Genomic DNA, 5,976 nt, shown 5'->3' with positions numbered 1-5,976 from the left:
TGAGTCGAGATGACTTTATTATTTATTTGGACAAGTTCGAATATGATGTACAAGAAAGTGAATGTGAGCCTTTTACCCATTTGAAAATCTTGTATTTAAAAATGTTTTAAAAATACTTTTAATTAATATTTGAATTTTTATTCCTTTATTAATATATATGTGAGGGGTAGAGGGTGTCATAAATATCGCAATAAGCGAGCAACACATTGACCTACTATTGCTAGATTTGAGCAAGTTGTGAATCTAAGTCTGAGGAATGCAAAAGCATGATGCATGGGTAGGAGAGAGCTATGAGTTGAACAAGATGAGGAAGGTTGGTAAGGAGGCTTTCACTACTACAAAAATTATATTTTTTGATGCGAAATCGATGATTGTTTTTAAGAACTGTTTTAAAATTAAATACAATGACAATTTTGTAAATAACAAAAGATATACAAAGACGGTTTATAAAAACCGTCTTAAAATTGAATGTTTAAAGCCAGTTTACTTAGAACCGTCTTTAAATATAGGGGTTCAAATACGGTTTTGTTAAGACCGGTCTTTAAAATTAGTGTCTTTTTCCATTCATAACCATTATTCCTAAATCTTCTCCCCGTGACCAACGAAACCCTCTTCCGGAAACTTAATTTTGTGGCGCAATTCCAGAGTTCAAATTCGACCAAGAACAGAGCCCTATCAGAGAGCAACAGAAGCTTCCTGAACTCTTCCATCACCAACATGGACTCGACGGTGGCATCGCTAACCCAAACAGTTCTCAGGAACGAGAGCTGGCGCAAAATGATGTCGTCATTGTCGTTGTAGTCCTCAGCAAAAAAGGAAAATAGGGTTCCGGAGTGAGTTCCTTTAACTCTCGACTAGTTAATTAATTCACACTCGCTCTTTTGTGATTTCCTTTAACTCCATATAGCTAGAAAGAAAGAAAGAAAGAAGGAAATGGTTATTTCCTTCAACGGAACCAGGATTGGATTTGGTACGCTAGTTTGGGTTTCACGATTTCTGCATACTTGGAATCTCAAATTCCTATCTCGAATGCTAATTTTTCTTTTTTAGGTTTTGGCGTAGGTTGCGGTTTCGGTATAGTAGGGGGTTTCGGAGGTTTATGCCTTATTTTCGAACCATTTTAGACATTTCTATAGATTTTGCAATTTAATTTCAGTACACAATTTTCATAGGCACCAGTACTACTATATATGGGGGGGTAGGGGTTACCAGATTTGTTTTCAGTGAGCTCAAAAGTTATGGAATTTTCATGAGAAAGGTCTACAGTTCAACAAAGGAGGACTTCGTGGCAAGATGGCATTCTTGGCACAAACTATCCTATTCCTGCAAAGTGGAACTGGACTTACCAGTTTCAAGTGAAGGATCAAACTGAAAGCTTTTTCTACTTCCCTTCCCTTCATCTTCAGAGAGTTGTTGGTGGATTTGGGGGTTTCATCATAATAAACAACAGGCCCATCATTCTGATTCCTTTTGATACCCCATATGGGGACTTATTGTTTTCATTGGAGATTGGTACACCTGCAATTATCTATCAGGTATTGGTTTTTCTTAGCAGTGAGTTTCCATTTTATGTTTTGAATTCTACTATTGGTTTTTCTTCCAATGAGTTCTATGTTGCACGGGTATTGGGATTAGGTGGTATGTCCTAATATTGAAATCGTTTTTGATTATTTTTGAAAGCAGATTTTGAATGGTGTTAATGTGTTATTCCCTATTTGGAAATTTGAAGGTTGTGACAAGTTAGTGAACTTTTAAAATTAGTTTGAATAGTATGAAAGAGTAGCTACAGTGAATATTGAGGCTGAGCTTGAATAGCTCTGGACTGGAGGAATTATTATTGGGTTCTGGAAACATGTTGAAAGAAGAAATTGGCAGAATCTACAGAACCGGTGTTTATGTTTGTGAAGGAAACAGAGGTTTGTCTTGGATTTATGTGCCTTCGAGATTTTTCCACCATGGACAAGTAAAGTCTCTTATTCTTTCTTTCAAATTGCAATTTCTCTTTCTTTTTATATATTTTACTATAGAATTTCTCATTTATATGTTCTATGAACTTGGACACTACTGTTGCTATACGCACTCTTGAAGCAACTTATAAGTCATTAGCGGATGCAGCTGCTGTTGAAACTTTTCTGAATACCGAGAAGGTATTTTGAAACAATTTCATGAAAGTGTAATTTGTGTATGGATTTTGAAGTTCTGTTGATGTTGCTTATCCAAAATGTTGACTTAGTCTTGATTGATATTGTTTTGTTATTTTTCATCAAATTCCTTCTTCACTTTGCAGGTCAGTGTGACTGGTGGAAATAGTGAGGTTGAAGCAGCAAAAGTTGGGCGTTTAGTTGCATCATCTTCACTTGTAAAGGGATGATAATTGAACTAAAGAAATCTTTTACATTTTTCAATCCGGCTAAAGTCTAATTATCCAACCTAATGTTTCATCAGGCTACTATATATGGTATAGACCCCAATTGGGGACGCATTGCTGCTGCAGCTTGTTACTCGGGGGTTTCATTCCATCAAGATTTACTTAGGGTAGAGCTGGGGGATATTTTACTAATGTATGGTGGGGAACCACAATTATTTGACCGGTAGGATTTCTATTTTTGGTTATTTTACTTGCACTTGCAAATTAGTAAAAAATAATAATAGTTTTTGACATTTTATATACATTCAAGCCTTGACACCAACCAATTGCCTTTTTTCTCCAATACCAGTTAGTCAATGTACAAAATCTGATGCTGTAAAAGAGTATCACTTTCCATTTCTATTGCATGAAGGAAACTGTTTACTTATAACATCAATCATTCAGCCAAATTATTAATATGTCCAGATAATAAAATAAAAAGCTTAAGAATGAAAGCATAGTAGAATAACATTGATCCTTTGATTAGATTCAGATGTTTTTCCATCAAACACTAGCATTAGAACTTTGTAGCAAGAAATTGCCTACTAAGTATGAAGTTTTACTTTTCTAATAATGTCACTGTCAACTATATATTACTTTGTCTTCCAAAAGAAAACAGTTTGTTTCCTTTTCTTGTCAAAATAATAATAATTGCAATTTAATATTCAATTTTAATTGCTAAGATGATGCTTATAGCTAACAAATGTCAGTTCATGTAATTTATTGATCCATCATCCATCCAATTATCTTGTATATTTTTATTAGTATTTTTTATGTGCAACGTCTTCTTTTTATGTTGAGATAGACATAATTTATTCCAATAGTTGATTAATTTAGTCATTCATTATTAGAAAATAAATATATTTTAAGTCCTTGTATTTTAATCAAATTTGACTACCATGTTATATTAAGAAATTATTTCAAAATTGTGAGGATCAAATTCATTAATTTAAAATATGGAAGGAAACTTATAAATAGATCTATTATCAAGATACATGTTATTCCTATTCCTAATTGTAAGTTAATTTCTTTAGGAAACACAATTATATGGAAGAAAGAATACTTTCTGGAGAGAATGTGAATGCCTAGAATCTATTTGATTGAGAGTGAACATATAGATGGAGAAAAAGAGTGACATGGATACAATGAAAAGAGCTTGTGAAGTGAGTGCCTCACTTTCGAGAGTGAAGACTCTAATTTATATAACAGATTGATTTATGTTGATTTTGCTGTTATATTTTGTTTCTTTCTTCTCCCTGCTTATTTATACACCGACTGCCACTTCAGAGCTAAGGGCACTCTATGATGGATACTTGTTTTGAAAGGTTTTGTAAGTGTTAGTACAGTAGTGCTACAATACACATATTTCTGATAAGATGCTATGCTTATGCTTATGATTTTGAATGCAATATAGCAAATTTACTCTTGCAATAAAGGATTAATTCAATTGAGTTGTTGGTTTGGCATGCTTTTGTGAACTTCTATGCTATATTTCATCTATTTTCTCTTTAGTCTTATTTAGTGGTCTGAATCTTGCAGTGCTGGACTACACCATACAACTTGTAGAAATAGGAGTAGAGCACGATGCTCCCCTGGCATTGATCATTTTCTCTTTGCAGTATGCCCAAGTCAATCACGTCTATTGGAAATACAAGATGAAGCATATTAGATGGAAAATAACATCGAATGTATGTCCTACTTCTGTTTTAAGCCACACAATTTTGTACTTGGTTTTGGATCTTTACTAAAACACTTCTAAGATTCCTAGTGACTGGTAATCACTGAAATAATTGAGAATGGGCAAGAAAATAAAGGTAAGTGTGGGAAACATGGTAATTAGAATGGCACAAAACGTACAGTTTGTATTCCAATTTTAAACAATTTATATAATTCAACTAGTCAATTATTTCTTATTCAACCATGCAATTATAATTCACCAGTCAATTATTTCCCATTCAAGGCTTGGAAGGCATCAGACAGGGGATAGCCAGACATAATCGCTCACAAGGGAAGGGACCATGATCTAACCAATTGAAGTGTCAAAAGGAATTGCCAATTATCATCAGCTTATGTGACAAATAGCAAAGAAATAAATGACAATATCAACATGGTTAGGACATTAAAAGAAGAGAAGAACAACAGTGAAGATAATAAAGATTTTGATTATATTCAAAACAACATCATAATGACAATGATAATAATAATCCCACTATAATTGTATAACATGTAATTTGTTTTTGCATATCCCCAAACAGCAGAGAGCATGAACCAATGCAAAATTGTACCCTTTTTCATGTCTTTGATATCCCATTTACAGAATTAAACTAAGCAGCAGCGGACTACTTCGAGTCCAACCACCGCAAATTGAATTCCCCCTAGCACCAGCACTATGTACAGGTAACACAACAACAACCCAAAAAATAAAAACCCTAAAAAAGCTGAGCTAAGAACTAGCATGGTCGGTGAAAGTGGAAGTTGTGGAAACCCTAACTGACTAGAAGTTGGGGAAAACAGAAGCCCTATCGACAGAAGAGGGTAGGACGCCAGCTGCAAATTCAAACACCCAAACAGCACAGGCGAAAACGGCAGCTGAAACGACGACGGTGCTTGCAACGGAACCATCAATTGTTGCTGTTGTTGTTCTTGTTGAGGCTGAACCTGAGGCGGTGGAGGTAAGGGAGAAAAGCCTGAAAAGTGCTTGGCGTTTGAATCGATGAGAGTCTGCAGATCGCGCATGTAGGCGGAGATGGGTGACTCAGTAGGCGCGTGGATGATGGGGAACGACAGCAGAGGAGATAACAGCGCGGGGGGTTTGGAAAAGATGGAGAAGTTGTTAAAGGTAACGACGACAGAGGAAGTTGCATGGAAGCTTGAGATGTTAACTTTGTGGTCCTTGTGCGACCGTGAGCTGGTGGCCAAGGCAAGAGTCAAAGGAAGGCTAGGGATTTCAAAGTATATACACACGACAGTGGCAATTATGTAATTAGGGGAATAAAAACAACGACGTTTTTACATATAAACTCGTTGTCGCTTAAGTTCCCCCTAGTACATTCTAAGGCGGTTCCGTAAAACCGTCTTAGAATGTGTATCATAAAAAAAATTATTTTTCTTAATTATGAAACTGCCACCACGTGACATTCTAAGGCGGTTACATATAACCGTCTTAGAATGCGCGTCGTGAAAAAATAATTTTTTAGTAGTGATTAATTTTTGGAAAGTAGACCTTCCAAATGGGGAGATGATTATCATAATTTGTAAAAAGTTGATAGGTTTTTATCTATTGTATTTTTAAGTTAATAATTAAATTATATTTGCTTTTTTTAAAATAAAACAATAAAATTTAGGACTATAAAGCTAAATTTTAATATTAGTTTTTTTCCCATTGCTTCGAATTTCATGTTTTACTTTGTTAGTTATACATGAGCAATTTCACTTTAAAATTTTAGTATATAGATGTTTTTGATATTTGTGTATCTTAAAATACTTTTTATGGCATTTTAAATGATTGATGAATCTTACAATTTGGGTGAGATCATACACAATGTGTTGTTATCTTATTCTTGCATCCA

General features: G+C 34.6%; 1 long non-coding RNA gene across 3 annotated transcripts; it reads left to right on the top strand.

The window, feature by feature from the left end:
- Positions 1-526: 526 nt before the first annotated feature.
- Positions 527-4,320, top strand: LOC114395017. 3 transcript variants are annotated; one of them, XR_003662922.1, is made up of 6 exons: positions 527-833; positions 1,259-1,535; positions 1,684-1,963; positions 2,089-2,147; positions 2,288-2,591; positions 3,947-4,320. It is a non-coding gene; the product is annotated as an uncharacterized LOC114395017 (long non-coding RNA). The 3 variants fall into 3 exon arrangements; XR_003662921.1 differs by having other exon boundaries at positions 528-1,535; positions 1,730-1,963; XR_003662920.1 differs by having other exon boundaries at positions 528-1,535.
- The last annotated feature ends 1,656 nt before the right edge of the window (positions 4,321-5,976 follow it).

The sequence above is a fragment of the Glycine soja genome, chromosome 18, assembly GCF_004193775.1.
Source record: "Glycine soja cultivar W05 chromosome 18, ASM419377v2, whole genome shotgun sequence".
NCBI lineage: Eukaryota > Viridiplantae > Streptophyta > Magnoliopsida > Fabales > Fabaceae > Glycine > Glycine soja.
The sequence above is the reverse complement of the archived record's forward strand: the minus strand, read 5'-3'. Positions and strand labels throughout refer to the sequence as shown.